The following is a 17,631-nucleotide window of genomic DNA, read 5'->3' as shown; positions in this document are numbered from 1 at the left end:
GTCTTTAACAGAGAACTCTCTTCAACTCTAAATTGAAATTTGACTGAACTCATTCAACATACTCACACGTATAAGTAATAACTCGAATCGAAACTAAAAACCCCAAAAATATTTTATTAATAAAGTTTTTTCATTTTGTTCTATATATGCGGTGCGAGATATGCTTAAATTAAATGACCACAATTTATTTATTGAATCGCCAGTATTAAGCAAAAAAAAATGAAATGTTTTTTTTATTGTAAACCATTCCCAGTAATTTTTTTTTGTTTTCTTTTCAACTTTACTTATAATATTTTATCTACATTCATATTTGTACATACACATATATTTCAATATTTTCATAAAATTTCCCGCTCCGCTCCATTTTGTTAAATTGTGCTTTCGTTCAATAACTATTCAATGTATATAACGTTCAGAATTTTAAACAGTACATGCATCTATACTTCTATAATAATATCAAAAATTTTGAATTGTGTAATTGAAGAAAAGGAAAAACACCCCAATAATTTAATGAATTAAGTAGCTACTATTGACTCGTTAAATACCTAAGTCAATTGGTGGTTATAACCCAAAAGAAAAAAAAGTTATCGACACTGTGCGAGAATTTTTAATGAAAGTTTATAATTTAATAATTTGCTGTTATTTTCTTGAGTTTTATTGACTGCACAACATTATATTCAAGTATAATAATCAAGTGTTCTCATGTTTCGACAAACAATCTACTTTCTTTAAAAATTTTATGGAGAAGATCTTTTAATTTTTATCAAAGGAAAATTGAACTTTATTGTGAAGGGAACACATAAAGTTGAAACTATATTACACGAGTTTTTATACAACCGTCACTGGCTTTTTATTTAACAAACAATTGATGGGCGCACAGACTTGGCTAAATCAAATCAGTACCTAGCACTAATTAAAATGTATGCATTATGCCTTCATATTTCAAATATTTACTATTTCAAGTTTTATAGTAAAAAATTTAAAGGTTAGATTTGTAGCTCAATTGAACTTCTACAACCTTGAAGATAGAGAGCTGAAATTTTTTTTCATAGAAGAAAATTTTTACCTCTCTCACCCCCCCCCCCTAAATTTATCCCCCTTAAACCTTAAAAATTGTATTTTTTAACTATATTTATTGCAATAAAACTATGAGCATTTTTGAAATTTTGCAAACGTAGAAATATAGTGGCCGGATTCCGCTACCTTGGTTGTGAAAGTCTGAAATTTTAACAGCTTTTAGACACTAATAAATAGTTTATTTCGTTAAAAGAAAATATTTTCCTACCTTCACCTCTTCTCAAGTTATCGTCTCTCGAAATGTTTAAAATTTGAATTTTTGGTGACTTATATTCCCGAAACTACAAGCTTTTTCAAATTTCTATTAATGCAGAAAGCCATTAAAAAATATAATTATTTTCCTTAACACAAGAAATTAACCATTGAAATCGAGCATTATGTTGACACCCTTTTAAATTTATTTTTGTTTTGTTTCAAAGACTGCATAAATCGTTCATCCTAAATATATGCAATCCTAGAAATAGTTTCGTTTATGAATGAAAATAATTTTAATAGTGTGGTAGGTATACATAGATTGTATTTAAAAAAAGCAATATTTTCTTTTGCTAAAGGGAAAGGTGCTACATTACAAACCATTAGATTGAACCAACTTCATTTAATTTAAGTTTACGGCAACTAATAATAGGCATTTAAATTGATATTCGAAGGAATAATCAATTAGAAATCTTATGAAATGTTATTCATTTTTGGTCCTTATTCTATGCCAGCACTCCATAAACAACTTGCCATTCATTTATATAAAAATACTTTTTTAATTAAATTTTCTTTTTTTTTTGTCTGGAAATATTCCAAAATTTCTTATACCAGAATATTTTTATCAGTAAACAACATCATATTATAGTTTTTGTCTCTAAAAAAGAAGAAATTAATAAACCATACCAATTCATACAAAAAGTTCTACTATTATACAAAACAATACTAAAGCGTAAATATTTGGAAAATTAAAATGTTAAAGTTTAATAAAAAGGCAATACTTATAGTAAAAATAAATTGCACCCTTGAGCATCATAATTTTCAATAGCCTAACAACATGGTTTTTTTAAAATAGTTTTCTCAATAAATATGAAAACCTATTACACCCTGAAACTCCTTAATCTTTCTAAAATGGTTTTGCTCTTGGAATTATAAAAAAGGCTAAAAATTAACGAATAAATAATTGCAAAAAATAAAAAAAAAATAAAATCAATTTTTTTTTCTTTTCAAACCAAATTATTTAAAGAAGGAGATTAAACCAAAAAGGAAAAAAGATTTTTTTCTTGAAAATTATCTTAATCAAATACCAACAAGCTACTCATACCAAACTAAAAACCGATAAATATGTACGCACGCTTACAATAATGAACTGTGGAAATATTTAGTATCTATGAATGAGCGAGCGTACGAGATCAGACTTTTAAATAGGTTTTTTTTGCAAATTAGTTTTTATTGATTTGCTTTTGTGCTATTGTTGTATACAAAAGAATTCATATTACATACAATATAGAGAGCCAAAATTAATAATAAAATATCTTTGGGGGAAATCTAATCGACTAAAAGTATACGAAAAAACGTTTTATATTGATTTTTAATATATGATTCAAATAATAATATGTCGATAGCAGTGTTATGCCGTTGTACTGTTAATAATAATGTTATTTAAGTAAATATTTTTGTTAGCTTATTTTAGTATTAAGTAGATGAAATTCTAATTAAATTTTCACATTTTTTTGTACTAAATAAGATGAAATTACTAACTTTGAATATTATTTTAAACAGAGCTTGGTCTTATTTCATCGAACAAGATTTAATAGTGAAATCAATTATGTTAAACCAAAGTCGTTGAAAATGATTACGAAATAAACAGTATTGTATTCTATTGTAGATACAAAAGGATAGACTATTGTACTGTCTTAATTGAATAGATCAGTGGTCGGCAAACTTTTTTGGTCGTGGGTAAAATTGGTCAAAAATCAGATTTTTTTAAACTCATAGCGGGTCAGCGGCAATTTTATAAAAAAGCAATTAAAAAGAATAGTTAAACGAAAAGTTAATTCATTTATTATATATTAAAATAAATAGAAACATAACAGAAATAAATTCAATACACATTTAATAAAAATAAATCAAAAAATAACAAAACCAATATTTAATATTATAAGTTCAAAATCAGTGACTTCCATGATGCTGTGCTGTTGCAGTTAATTTGGACAAGTTTGGTTCATATGTTGATACCTTAAGTCGGACACATTCATCAGAATGCTCCGTAGTCAAACTACTCCTGTTTTTATTTAATATATACTTTATTTGTGAAAATGTTTGTTCACAATTATAACTTGATCCATTATAACATTTGAATAAATGGTTTGGAAAATAAAAAATTCTTTAATTTCGTTCACTTTTTTGTTATTTTTCTTACATAGATTTGGAAAGTTACTTTAAAAACTCGAAGCGGGTAACATAAAATCATGCTTCGGGTCACTCCGTGACCCGCGGGTCATAGTTTGCCGGGTGCTGGAATAGATCATCAATCATAAGTGCACACCATCAGTCAGATAATTGAATGAATTTGCTCTGTTAGTTGGACATGTAGAGTAAATTACTATAGAAAGAAGGCTTTAATTTGGTCCTATTAGAATATATTAGGATATTTGAACGTATAATATCCTATATGGTATTTCTAAATAATTTTACTGTCACATATTCTCCTAACGAACTAGTATTCTGGAATGTGAATAATACAAAATCTATTTATTGCCAGCAATAAGCGGCATATTTAATCTATTATTAAGTGGTCTTTTTAAAAATATGTGAGGCATTTATATAGGTATAACCTATACAAATCTATGTGCTTAATCTAACGTAAGCCTCAACAAAATTAATCGAATTCTGTTAAGAATAAAACAAAAAGTGAAAAAATTTTTGTAAAGAGACGTTAAATATAATAGCTAAGTATACATATTCCTCTGAAATTTACTATTTTAGACTTACATATATATTACAAGTAAGTCATTTTTTTGGCTTGGCGTTATGCTCTATGAATATATTTTGTGCATTGAATTATGCTTTCTGGCAGATCTTGTATTTTGGTACTAACTTAGTATGAATTTTATTATTGTATGAACAAAAGGTGCTGTGTCTTAAAGCTTTTTACTTAATACTAAATTTACATTAAAAATTATAAACTTTTAATTTGAAATTTTTAAATTTTATCAGTGATTTTATTAAAAATCTCTACAATCTTATGATTTCTTACAATATCCTTGTTTCTACGAATATATGAAGTGGGATGAATATTCAAAATCACAATATTTTCTCTAAAGTGTTGTAATAAAATATTTTACAACTTAATTTTTTGTGATCAAAAATTTTAACTTGAATTAAACTACAAACTTTTCTTAAATTTAAATTTTACATCAGTATAAAAAGTTATTGCTGTTTTTTAAATTACCACCTCTTAATTTGATATTTAAATAAATACAAAGATTAAATTAACAAGGAAATTTTTAGAGGTTTTGTTGGTTTTGCTCAAAATTTAATAAAAATAAAGCAATAATTTGAGGGCCTGTTTTAAAATCCTTATTAAACATAAAAGTTTTATTAAATTTCACCGCTGTGTTTAAAATTAAATCTGAGGTTTCTCATAGGCATCTTTTCAAATTAAAATTTAAAGAATTTTTTATAAAAATACTTACTACATTTTTATGTAGTAAAACGTTTTACAAAGTGCATGGGATAAGTAGGTATGTGTAATTTACTATTTCGCTTGTATGTTTGGAAAATGATGATTTGAGATATGCGGACATCAAATTGGAGATATTGTTCCCCTTGTCGGTTTCTAGGTTGATTAAGCTATTATTCTACATTTGTTCAGGTATCTGGCTGTCTTTGCAAGCTATATCTAAAAAAATGAATTCGGCTAAGCTTATCAAATAAATACAAATGCCAAAATACACTATTGGATTTGCGATGCCATAATACAATTGAAAAAGTAATTTGGTCAGATATCAAAAAGTATTGAGATTACTATTTTTAAACAAATTTTCTACTATTTTCAAAAGAATTCGTTTCAATCTTAAGATTGCTTGTGGCAGTTGTCATATATCTTAGCAAGAGAGATTTAAACGAATTAAAAAACAAGAACCCAACAAAATCTACGAGTACTGGTGCGTTTCAGTTCTATGTTATCGCTGGTTTTTTACGTATTAGTTCCTTAAATCTTTATCCTATCAATTTTGCACATGCATGTTTTATTTATTTTTTTTTCGTAGTCTATATTTAATAAAATAATATTGATTAATTCCTTTCCTGAAAAAATAAAAATATGTACAAAATATATTTGAGCCATAATATGTTCAAAGTACAAATAAGTATGAGTAAGTTTTCAAAATACACTCAAGTCATTTATTTTAAGTGTAGTATCATAAATCTTTACGAGTAATGAAATCAATTTAACACAATATTTTAGTTATTTTACAATACAGCTTAAGGGGAAAATTTAATAGCTTTTCAATTAAATTTCAAATCAAACAACTTGTACACACTAACCGTTAATAAATAATCCATTTATTAACGGTATATACTGGTACATTTTATATAAACATAATTATAACAAAATCATAACTGTATAATTTGAGTAAAAATAAATTTTTACACCCTCAAGTAATTTATAGACGGGTTATTGCTCTTTTCTAATTTTTTTTGTTTTACATTTTCTTAATTTAATGGTTTTTTATCACTAAATTTTAATTTAATCCAATAAAACTAATGAACCCTTAAACAATAATGGTTTAGTGCAACCACAGTGGATGTATATTAAAAATTTATATACTTGAAACGAAAATGCATGCACTAAAATTTTAAATTCGCCGGAAGGAAACAACAATTTTTTTATACACAAATACATATAATTTTAATGTCATCCTATATAAACTTGATGACTCCCTCTTTAACCAATTTATTACATATTACGCTTTCATAATATTGCTTATTTAATTCAGTGAAATTATGGTATGTTCTTCTGTTTTTTTTTGTTTTGCAAATTACATGCAAATAATAGTTGGTTGGTTTATGGCAGTACACAAATTTGTAATTCATCATTGTCATATTTTTTTAGGGGAATTTTTGTCTTCTCAACATTTTTTATTGAGTATGCAAAATTTTTTAAATTCACGTTTTATATGTTATGTAGATTAAAATAATACAGTCATCATGATGGTGCACATATAAGTGAATGCTTTCATACCATGTGCAAAAAAAATTACCGGCATTTTAATACTTAAACTCATAATATATTTATTTATTTATAACATTGCTGTAGTCGACAACAAAGTTTACAATATTCGCAATTTTTCCTTTTTTTTTTTTGAGAAATCATTGAATAAGATAAAGGAGGTATTGCGATTGCATCAATTTCCGAGTCGTGTTTTTAACCGAAATGAATTTCCCGTGATTAAAAATCGTTACTGAGTTTCAATGAATTCATCAATATTTTTGGTGTATGTCAGTTCACCTTTGCAGTGGTCCCAAAAAAAGTTAACAAATTTTGTTAATATCTTATTAGATAGAAGTTATAATCCGATAATACGATAAGGCAGAAATTTTCAGCCTTAACTTTTTTATGTTTTTTTTTTAAAAATCTATTACTTTGGAAATAAATTTAAAGCAGAAAGAAAGCGATTGAATCGATTATGTTCCGGCCACATATTTTAAATTGAAAGGAGGAAATTTATATACGTAATAACATCAATTTTGATTTTAATGAATTAATATTAAAGGAACGAAATGAATTCTCGTAAATTTATTCATTAAAAAAATAATTCCATGCCGCACCATTCCAGAAAGGATTATAAAATTTTTATAAAACGTAATTCATTCATTGATAAATCAAAATAAATCGTTTTATATTAAAAAAAAAATTGCTGCATATATAGCTGGAGTGTTTATAGTTTGGGTTTTATAAATCGATTTAAGCTAATTGTTGACTGATTGACAATCGTTATAAATTGTTACAGTTTTAGTGTTCATAACATTTTCCTAAGATTAATTCAAAAATTATTAACGCCGTTAATTATATAAATCTAAATTTTAGAACATTTGACTTGTTAAATCGAGAATTTACAAGTTGATTAAATCTTTTGATTTATTTAATAATTTATTATTTCAGAGTGTGCTTGATTTATTTAGGAATAGGACACAATAAATCCCTTCTATTCTTATATTTTTATTAGCTGTTACTACGAGCTTAAAATCTATGAAATTTATCGGTTAATTCTCTAAATTTGACCATATTTACTTTACCCATTATTTTGCATAATGCCAGTTTTCCACAGAGTACTTAATTTTTCTTTAGCATAATAATAATGAACATTCTTATCTTTTTAAATTGTAAGTTATAGCCCATATTCTTCATAAATACCATCTTATCAAATTTCACACAGTACTCGTGTGAACACGTCTTAACAGTATTATTAAACTTGTGGTTAAGGAAAAAACTGAAACAATAGTTTAATATTGCGCCTGATATCATTTTTTTGAATAATTTAAAATCTCAAAGAAAAAATCGAAAAAAAAAATTAAAATTAAAAGAAGAAATAAAAGCTTAAAAATTTCGCGGTAATTTCCATTCCATATCGGCTTTTAAATATACACAAAAACATTATTTATTTTAACTTCAGTAAGAAGATGGCAATAAAAATGCATATACGCGCATATTACACACTTAAAGAACGAATAAAATGAAATCAAAGATTGCTGGAAGCAATATTAAAGGTAATTCATAATAAATTGAAAGAGATATCGTGCGTTGGAATTGCTTAGAGCGGCATAAAAATGTTTACATATGGAAATAACTAAAAGAGATTGAACTGAGTGCCTGTTGAATTTTTCATTTTTTATACCCTGCACTTCGTGAAGGGTATATTAACTTTGGTATGGAGTTTGTAACTACTTGAAGGAGTCATCTGCGGTATGGACATATATATATATATTCTTGCTCAGCGTAAAATTCTGCGTCGATTTAGACATGTCCGTCCGTCCGTCCGTCCGTCCGTCCGTCCGATCGCACGATAACTCAAAAACGAATAATGCTATCGACACCAAACTTTCACAAGTTTTTTCTTTTGTGCCAAGGACGAACCCTATTGTTATTGGACTAATTCGGACAACGGGTTCGGGTAGCTGCCATACAACTCAAGGAGTTTATTTTAAATATTTCGAAAACTAATAAAGCTATTATTATAAAATTTTGTATACATGTGTCCAATTATATTCTACACATGCTCTAAAAATTATAATGGGATAGCTGCACCGGTTCGGGTGGCTGCCATACAACTCCAACAGCAAATTTTTTATATTTGGCAAAATAATAAAGTCAGATTCGTGAAACTTGGTAGTCATGTGTCCAATTATAGGACAAATGTATTTCTGAAGTTTTAGAAGAATTGCTTGACAGGTTCGGGTACCTGCCATACAACTCCAGAAGCTAATTTTAAATATTTGGAAAAACAATAAAGTGAGATTCATGAAACTTGGCAGTTGTGTGTCCGATTGTAGATCAGATATATTTGTGAAGTTTTAGTGGAATTGCTTGACAGGTTCGGGTACTTGCCATACAACTCCAAAAGCTTATTTTAAATATTTGGAAAAATAATAAAGTCAGATTCATGAAACTTGGCAGTTGTATGTCGAGTTATAGGTCAGATATATTTCTGAAGTTTTGGTGGGATTGCTTGGCAGGTTCGAGTAGCTCCCATACAAGTCTAAAAGTTTATTCTTAATATTTGGAAAAATACTAAAGTCAGATTTATGAGACTTGGCAGTCGTGTGTCCAATTATAGGTCAAACATATTTCTAAAGTTTTGGTGGGATTGCTTGGCAGGTTCGAGTAGCTCCCATACAAGTCTAAAAGCTTATTCTTAATATTTGGAAAAATAATAAAGTCAGATTAATGAAACTTAGCAGTTGTGTGTCCGATTGTAGATCAGATATATTTGTGAGGTTTTAGTGGAATTGCTTGACAGGTTCGGGTACTTGCCATACAACTCCAAAAGCTTATTTTAAATATTTGGAAAAATAATAAAGTCAGATTCATGAAACTTGGCACTTGTATGTCGAGTTACAGGTCAGATATATTTCTGAAGTTTTGGTGGAATTGCTTGACAGGTTCGATTAGATACCATACAAGCCTAAAAGCTTATTCTTAATATTTGGAAAAATAATAAAGTCAGCTTCATGAAACTTGGCAGTTGTGTGTCCGATTGTAGATCAGATATATGAAGTTTTGATGGAATTACTTGACAGGTTCAGGTACTTGCCATACAACTCCTAAAGCTAATTTTAAATATTTGGAAAAATTATAAAGTCAGATTCATGAAACTTGGCAGTCGGATGTCCAATTATAGGTCAGACATATCCGTGAAGTTTCTATAGAATGACTTCACGGGTTCGTGTAATTGCTACATAATAACGAAAGGTGCAGGGTATAATTCAATCGGTTTATACCGACTGAAACGTTTTTACTTGTTTGATCTTAAAATATTTACATAAAAATTCATCAGCGGTCAAATGAGTCGATTTAAAATTACAAATTGGATACATTTTTTTTCTTTGTTTTTGTATTTTCTTAATTGAATATTTCAGATTATGGGAATTGAAATTTAGAAAACTGTAGATTTATATTAAATAAATTGTATTATGAATACAAAATAATGTTCCCATTTTAAATTAATTCAAATGTGTAATAACAAATTGAATTAATTAAATTTATTTAAATATGGTCGGCATAAATTTCCAAAGCATAAGTCAAAACATGAAATGAAACGATCTAAAAATTCACATATAGAAATTTTGGATAGCTTTTAGATTTTTTGCGAGATTTTAACAACTTTGACATGTTATATAATAAAACACTTGTAAATAACTGTATATAGCATAATAAATTATTTATTCTCATAGTATCGTGTATTCTAAGGGTTTTGCCACTTCCATTTTAGTTCTAGGCGTTGAATTCTGATTCGATTAAGTTATGTCAATGCGTTTATTCGTTCGTTTATCCGTTCGCCCAACCGAAAATTCAAAATTTTAGTTCAACATTAATACAATTTTTACTAATAGTGTATTATAGGAAATGCCAGAAAATCACATTCAATTTAAATCGTTTATTATAGTAAACCTTTTTTAAATTAGATGTGATTAAGCTAGTGGTTCGGTTACTGGCCATAAACTTCAAAAGTAAATAGCGGACATAAGAATATCTTCAATACTCTTAGTAAATTTCAATTACTCAATAATTGAATTTTAAAAAACATACATGTACTAATAATGCTACTATGATTAATAAAAGTCGTTGGAATTAAAAAATTACTTGTAAGTAATAACTACGATATAGTTTTTAAGTTATTTGCCCATATCTTACAAATAATTTCACCTACAAGACTAACATTTTGCATGAAAAAATATGTTAATGTGGTCACTGATGATTGTCCTTATATATTCAAAATTAATTCAATCAAATTGCAAATATTCAAATTACAGCTCAAAGTTGAACTTACGTATATTGATTAAAATTACTACATATAACACAGATTGAGGAAGCGTTCCTACGGACATCACTGATTTAAGAGAGACAAACTCTTAACTTGAAATATATTTTGAGCTAAGGTAAATTTTCTATAAAAACAACATCAAGAACGAAATTTTATAGAATCTGGAAATTAATAAAGCATTCTTACTTACATGCATACATATGTGAATTTCTTACACCCACTTATTCGTGGGTGTAAGAAATTCACAGATGTGCAATTTTGTATTCCCGAATAAACATTATTTAATTTTGAAAATTAATAAAAAAATATTTTCAAAACTTCAATTAAATATTAAATTTGGATTCCAAAAGAAGTACATTAATTTTATTGTAAGTTATTACTTTTTAGACACAATCGTCATGGAAAGAAAAACATCTGTGAAAGCAGAGATAATGGCGCAACAACCCAACAGAAAAAGTGTTTATATTAGAGTGCAATTTATTAAGTGTGATAAAAGTAATGTTGAAAAATAGGGCATTACTCCCACATTATCATTATGATATTGTTAATTAAAATGAGAAGATTGTCAAAACATCTTCGTAAATAAATTATATTTTGCCACATAATTAAAATCTAAAATATTTTTACGTTATTAAAAATATTCAGTTCCTTGAATTGTGCTTCTAATTTTCTAACTTAATACTTCATTCGCATGCTTATTTTAAGTATTCTTAAAATACGTGTGGAAATAAAGAATACAATATTGACTTTCGAATACTTATATGAAATAATTGTTGCTTTATTAGCATTATGTAGCCTTCACGTCTTCATTCAATTAAATATTTATTCAAATTTATTTTAATCAATAACTACTTAAGTACTTACTTTTAAATGTAATTATTTATAAATTATAATTAATTAGCATATCCTTTACAAGACTTATTTAACTTTTTACAACATAAATTATTTTTGATATAAAAAAACTTTCTGCATATATTCCCTACATAATTTCTGATTCTAAGAATCATATACTAACAATACATTGATATTATTGCATAGCACTGTGCAAATATTCAAATGTTGAAGCAAAATATTAGCATTTTTTTCCAAATAGCAATTCCTTTTGAAAAAGTTTTTATCCAAAATAAAAATATCCTTGAAATTCTTTTCAAATAACATTCTTTTTAAAAATACACAATTCCTAGAAATGAAATTTATGTAAATTCATAATACGAGTATGTACTTACATACAGACATACTTATTATCTATATTTAGATAAAAAAAAGGATTTTATTAAATTGGGACGATTTGTTTGAATATCTAATTACGTACCTTTATATTTTAACACGTTTTCTCTGAAACAATTAAAGAAAACTTGTTGGAAAAAGTGCTAAAATTTACACAATTTTGTTATTTGAAATCCCTTCTCATTAGCATGAATTTTTGTTTCTATTAGTTTAGCTTCTGGGACAATTTATGGATTACTTGTTCGAAAATTGAATTTTCAAATTCAATTGTCGCAGAAGATATTCGCAAAAAATAAATTTTTTTTAAGTAAAAAATAAGTTCGAAATTTGTTTAAAAAAAACATAAATTTCTGCATAAAATTTGATATATACTTTTAATGTATGCTTACCACGAAAGATTCAGTATTTATGTACATAATATATTTTATACATTTTATATATATATATATGTATGTATGCACTTATTCAAAGTACTCTATATATTATGCTACATAACTATTTAATTAAATATAGAAGCGATACCAATTGAATTTAATTTTTATTTAATTAAATCCAATTTTAGCACTAACATTTTTGGCTAAAATTTTGAACTATACTTAAGCATTATATTGTTAGACATTAACAATATTTAACCTATAATTTATGTATAATACAACAAACTATAGTTTCTTGAAATATTATGTATATATGTAAGTATTTATTAAATATATAACGTTCTTAACGTAAAATTACATACTTATGTGAAAATTTCTATATACATCCAATTGAATTACAATTTTTGTCTATTTTTTGTTTACATACATGCATATGTATATATTAAATATAAGTATAAATTTAATTTCATTTTTTAATTCACATTTATTTATTTTTACGCAATCAAGTTCACCTTGAAATGCCGATCATATAGTTTGAAATGCTTATGTAGAAATTGCAAAAAAATATAAAATAAAAAAATTTTAAAAATAAAATTAAAACAAACACTAAAAAACTGCGACTGCATATTTCACGATTATTAAAAAAACTTTTGAAATTTTTTCTAACAAAATTTCAAATTTTTTGAAAATTTTAAATTTTAATTGTCTAAAATCTTGATGTCTTTTTATCATACTTTGTAAGATATGGTAAAATACCATGTACATATATAGCTATCTGATAGTGCTATCTAATTAATTATATTTTAGTAAGTAAATGTAATTCAAAAGTAACAATTTGGTTTCAAATTACTTATAAGTTACAAAAGTTATAAAACTTAATAATTTTCAAACTACAAATTTGGGGTCTACATGCAACAATGTTATAATGTAATAATTCAATGTCGATAAGTACGTTATACTTATGTTTAATAATATTAATTGATTATTGAATACAGAATATTAATTAATATAATTAATAAATATTAAATCAGTTGAAGATAAAAATCTTCAATTTATTTACTTAATTTACAATTCGTCAACTTAGTTTAAAGTTTCTGAAATGCAATTAATTATATTTTTAGGTACCTCATAATATTTTTTAGGTATTTTAATAATATTTTTTAGGTACCTCAAATAATGTGCTCTGTTACATATTAAATTACAAATTTACAATAGATAAACTAGATATATAATTTACTCGAACACCAACACAAAGCTCAAATCAAGTTAATTTTTGAGTACTACAGAATTCTAGCTCTTAAGATATCAATGAAATATTAACTTGTAAATCAAGACATTATGATGGGTAAAGGTAGCAAAAAATCTTAAATACGCACATATATACAAAAATTACTCGGAATAAATTTCCGCATCATAGAATTTTATTCTGGGTAATTTTAAATAAATAAAGAATAATGTAAGCAAGTTAAATTGTCACTAAGTAAGTATACCTAAACTTTTAAATATTATAATAATTTGGCAGAAAATTTTAATGATTACAAAATTGGAAAACCTAAAAATGTACTTCAACAAAACTATAAAATTATGAATATAATGCAGGTATATGAAATATGTAGCATAAAACTTAGTATGAATTAGTATTAATTCCTGAAATAAGTAGATACTTTTAGATTTTTATCAGAAACACATGTTTGAATTGTATTAATTTCAAAGCTTACATTACTGATTAATTTATAATAGTAGCTAAAATAGTCACATATACGTGCGCGGTAGCTAAAATGCGAGCACCTCACATTGAGAGATTTATTACTTAACAAATAATAATATATTTCAGAAAAATTACATTGAAATTGTAAACACATATATATTTGCTATATATTTGTTAATTTTTTTTAACAAAAATTATTTTAAAAATATAGTCATTATAAATAAATTAATAATCAAAACACAATGTGACATAATTAACCTTTTCATTATTACTATATCAACATATAAAAACTTTTTTTAATGTATTTTACTACTCTATTAACCATACTCTATTTATTGATAATTTTAAGTTATATTTAACTGCAAAATGTATATTTCGCATACTTCATAATTTCCAAATTTAATGCTACAACATCCAGTTAGTAAATAAAAAACACAGTTAAAAGACAAATCGAAAACCAAAACAAATGCAGTATTCGTCAATTACTACATACACGTTACTAAACTAACAAGTAATCATAAAATTTTATCAGTAACTAATTTTTTAGCTTCAACAACCAGCTGTTGTTAGCAAAGCAAAACACACATAATAAAAAACTTTTATACAATTACAATTTGTATTATTTACTTTTCTATGTATATATATACACTGTTATTTATAAAATCAAAGTAAATAATAAAAAATAAATATTGTTGCAGAAAAAATTAAACAGATTCCAAAATTATATACGAGTACTAGCTACTTATGTATTTTAATAACTAAATTTGGAAATAGAGTGAGCCACAATAATATTTTAAAAAGAAAACCAAAATTTACGACTGACTATTGAATAAAACCGAAAGTAAAAATGAAATGAGTGAAAAAAAATCAACAAAATTAATCGAAAAACATTCGTATATATATACAAACACAGTTAAGAGATAAATAAAAACAAAAAATTAACACACCTGAACAGGTTTTTCCAAAAAAATGAAAAAATAAAAACAAAAAATTCAAATATCCATTTTATAACAACAAGAATACTTAATAAAACTAAAATGAAAAAAATGAAAACAGAAACAGAAAAATCTCAACAAATTCAGATGCGAAACGGTCATGAAAAACCTCCAAAATGAAAATGAAAATTTGTAACTTTTTTCTATAATTTGAAATTCAATTGAATAATAATTTTCAATGTTTTCATTACTTGTATATATACTTATAAGTATTACCTAATGTTATAAAATAACCAAATTATAACAGTTTTCTAACAGATTAAAAAAGTTTGCCCTTACTTATATTATTTTGTTCCAACAGAATTAATATTCGTTAATAAAAAGTTTACTTTAATAATAAAAGTTAAGTTTAAGATTTCTAACATATTTCCACTTTTACTGTCGACAAAATAGAGCAATTTGACGAAATACTTACATAAATATTGTTCACTAATTAAAGGCCTGACTTAACAATATTACTTTTACTATTAAATCAATAAACCTCATTACTTATGAGTATAAATGCAATTCTGAGTACTTAATAGAAAATTTTTAAAACCACGTTAGAGAAATATGGGAAAAATTAATAAACTCAACAAGAATCTTTTATACACATAACGTAAGTATGTACTTAATAATAATAAGTTTGAAAGCCAAAATAACACTGTAGCTTTTGAGTTTTCGAAAAATTTATACCGCAATGTTGAATTAATTTGCAGAGTAAATTGAGGGGCAAATGCATTGTAAAAATCAACTAAAAATTCACAACATCCACTTTAAAATAATTCAAATCTTAAAAAATAATGTAATTAATCCAATATAGTCAACAGCTGGGCAATTTTTAATATCTTTAATAAGTACGCATATCATTTTTCTAAATTGAAAGAACTATAATCCTCATTAGTTCCTAATTAAATTGATATATTAGATTATAACTTAATTTTAATGTAAGTAATATTATTGAATTATAAATTCAAAAATAATGATTTAACACGACAAGTAATATAAGTATGTACTTTAAATTGTATATTTTATACCCACTTAAAAATTTCTAAAAATTATTAAATTGCCTTATATGAGTACAAAACTTTAATTTTGTAACTTCAAATTTTATGATTAATTTAATAAATAATAAAGTTTTTCAATGAAACAAACTTGTACATTTGATCGTAAGATTGCAAGGACCAGTAGATATCTTCAGTTTTCAACATAGTATTTAAATATTAATAGAGAATTTATTGGAATGTAAACGCAAATTCTTCTGTATAGTTCTACATTTTAATTCATTCTATATACATATATTTCCAGAGTAATGCATAGTGCATAAAACTAAAATATTAATATAATTTCATTTCGTATAATTTCCTTACAGGAATCTTTGTTAAACTAAAAATCTTTAACATTTGAATTATTTCAATCAGCTTTCAACTTTAATTAAAATTTAACAATTATTTTTAATCTGTTAATTATTCAAATTATACGCAGTGTGTATTTGAATATTTTAAGCATTTCTAATTATGATGATTTATATGTATGTATGTATATAGGTGAGTATTTGCAATATTATCGTACAATATCTTCTACAAATTAAGTTGCTTTCCGTTTATAATTTTCCTCGTTCTTCTTCTGTAATTCAATTAAGAAAAAATCATTTTAAGAGCACAAAATGAAAAAAAAAATGCAAATTTTCTTTTTATTCTTATACGCTCTATTTGAATTTCTAATTAATTTTTTTCCTTTGTAGTTTCTATAAAAAAAAAGGAAAAAAAATATAAAAATATTACAAAATTAGTATTATTATTATTATTATTGGGTACAAGGGATGAATAAAGACTAGAAACTCAAATGTAATTATAGAAATCCTAATGGACAAAACGATAACATCTTTTTCAGTTACTCACTGTACTCATAAATATGTATATTGTATATATAGATGTTATAAATACATTTAACATTAAAATAACGCACAAAATTTTACAAAACTTAAAATGAATAAAAATTTGAAAATTACGATGTTAAAATTTTACAGGTTTTTTTATCTCAAATACAAATTTAATTTTTTTTTGACTCCTTTAATCTTTAAAGTTTTATTTAATTTTATTTTTCAATTAAATTTTATTATTGAAATGATAAAATTTTCAAAATAATTTTTTCTTTATTTCATAAAATTTCGTAAAAATTTTTCTTTCCAACTTTAATTTCACCTATTCAAATTTATTTTATTAATTTTCTATTGAATTGACTATGGCACGCACACACACATAATTTATTTTTTTTAACTTTTAGTACAAGTTTTTCCTTCTTTTTTTTCAATATTAAATTTTGTGCTCCCCCAATAAATTGCAAATTGTATCCACAATAATTATTAAAGTTTTGGCAAAGAAAATACTTTTTTTTATTTTATATTATTTTTTTCTTCTGTTTTTTTTACTTATGTTCCCCAAAATAAAAAAAAAATACAATCAGTACACCTTTTTATAAAATTTTGCGTCTTTTTTATCCGCTTTTTACAACCAATACGCACGAAATCTCGATGTTGACTGTTTCTTTAATTCAAAATTACAATTACAAAAGTATCAAAACAAGAAAACACCGGTCAAGTAAAATATATGTACATAATATTGTATTGGAGTTAATTTTGCACCGAGAGAAGATGAATTTATTGAGGTAAATTTACTTACTTGCTTGCATTCACATTGTGTTGTGTATGTAGACACATTTTTTATGTAGCTTTATAAATTTATAAATAC

General features: G+C 25.1%; 1 protein-coding gene across 2 annotated transcripts in view; it reads right to left on the bottom strand.

Annotated features, from left to right (window-relative positions):
• Nucleotides 1-17,398, bottom strand: part of LOC129606069 (leucine-rich repeat-containing G-protein coupled receptor 5) — a 60,991-nt gene extending 43,593 nt beyond the window's left edge. For both annotated transcript variants that reach the window (XM_055516154.1, XM_055516155.1), the window contains exon 1: nucleotides 16,893-17,398. The gene's annotated coding sequence lies outside the window, so the exon portion shown is untranslated. The remainder of the gene's footprint in view (nucleotides 1-16,892) is intronic.
• Nucleotides 17,399-17,631: the final 233 nt, after the last annotated feature.

Source organism: Condylostylus longicornis, unplaced genomic scaffold, assembly GCF_029603195.1.
Source record: "Condylostylus longicornis isolate FDR11 unplaced genomic scaffold, ASM2960319v2 ptg000017l, whole genome shotgun sequence".
Lineage (NCBI taxonomy): Eukaryota > Metazoa > Arthropoda > Insecta > Diptera > Dolichopodidae > Condylostylus > Condylostylus longicornis.
This window is presented reverse-complemented; position numbering and strand designations above follow the sequence as displayed.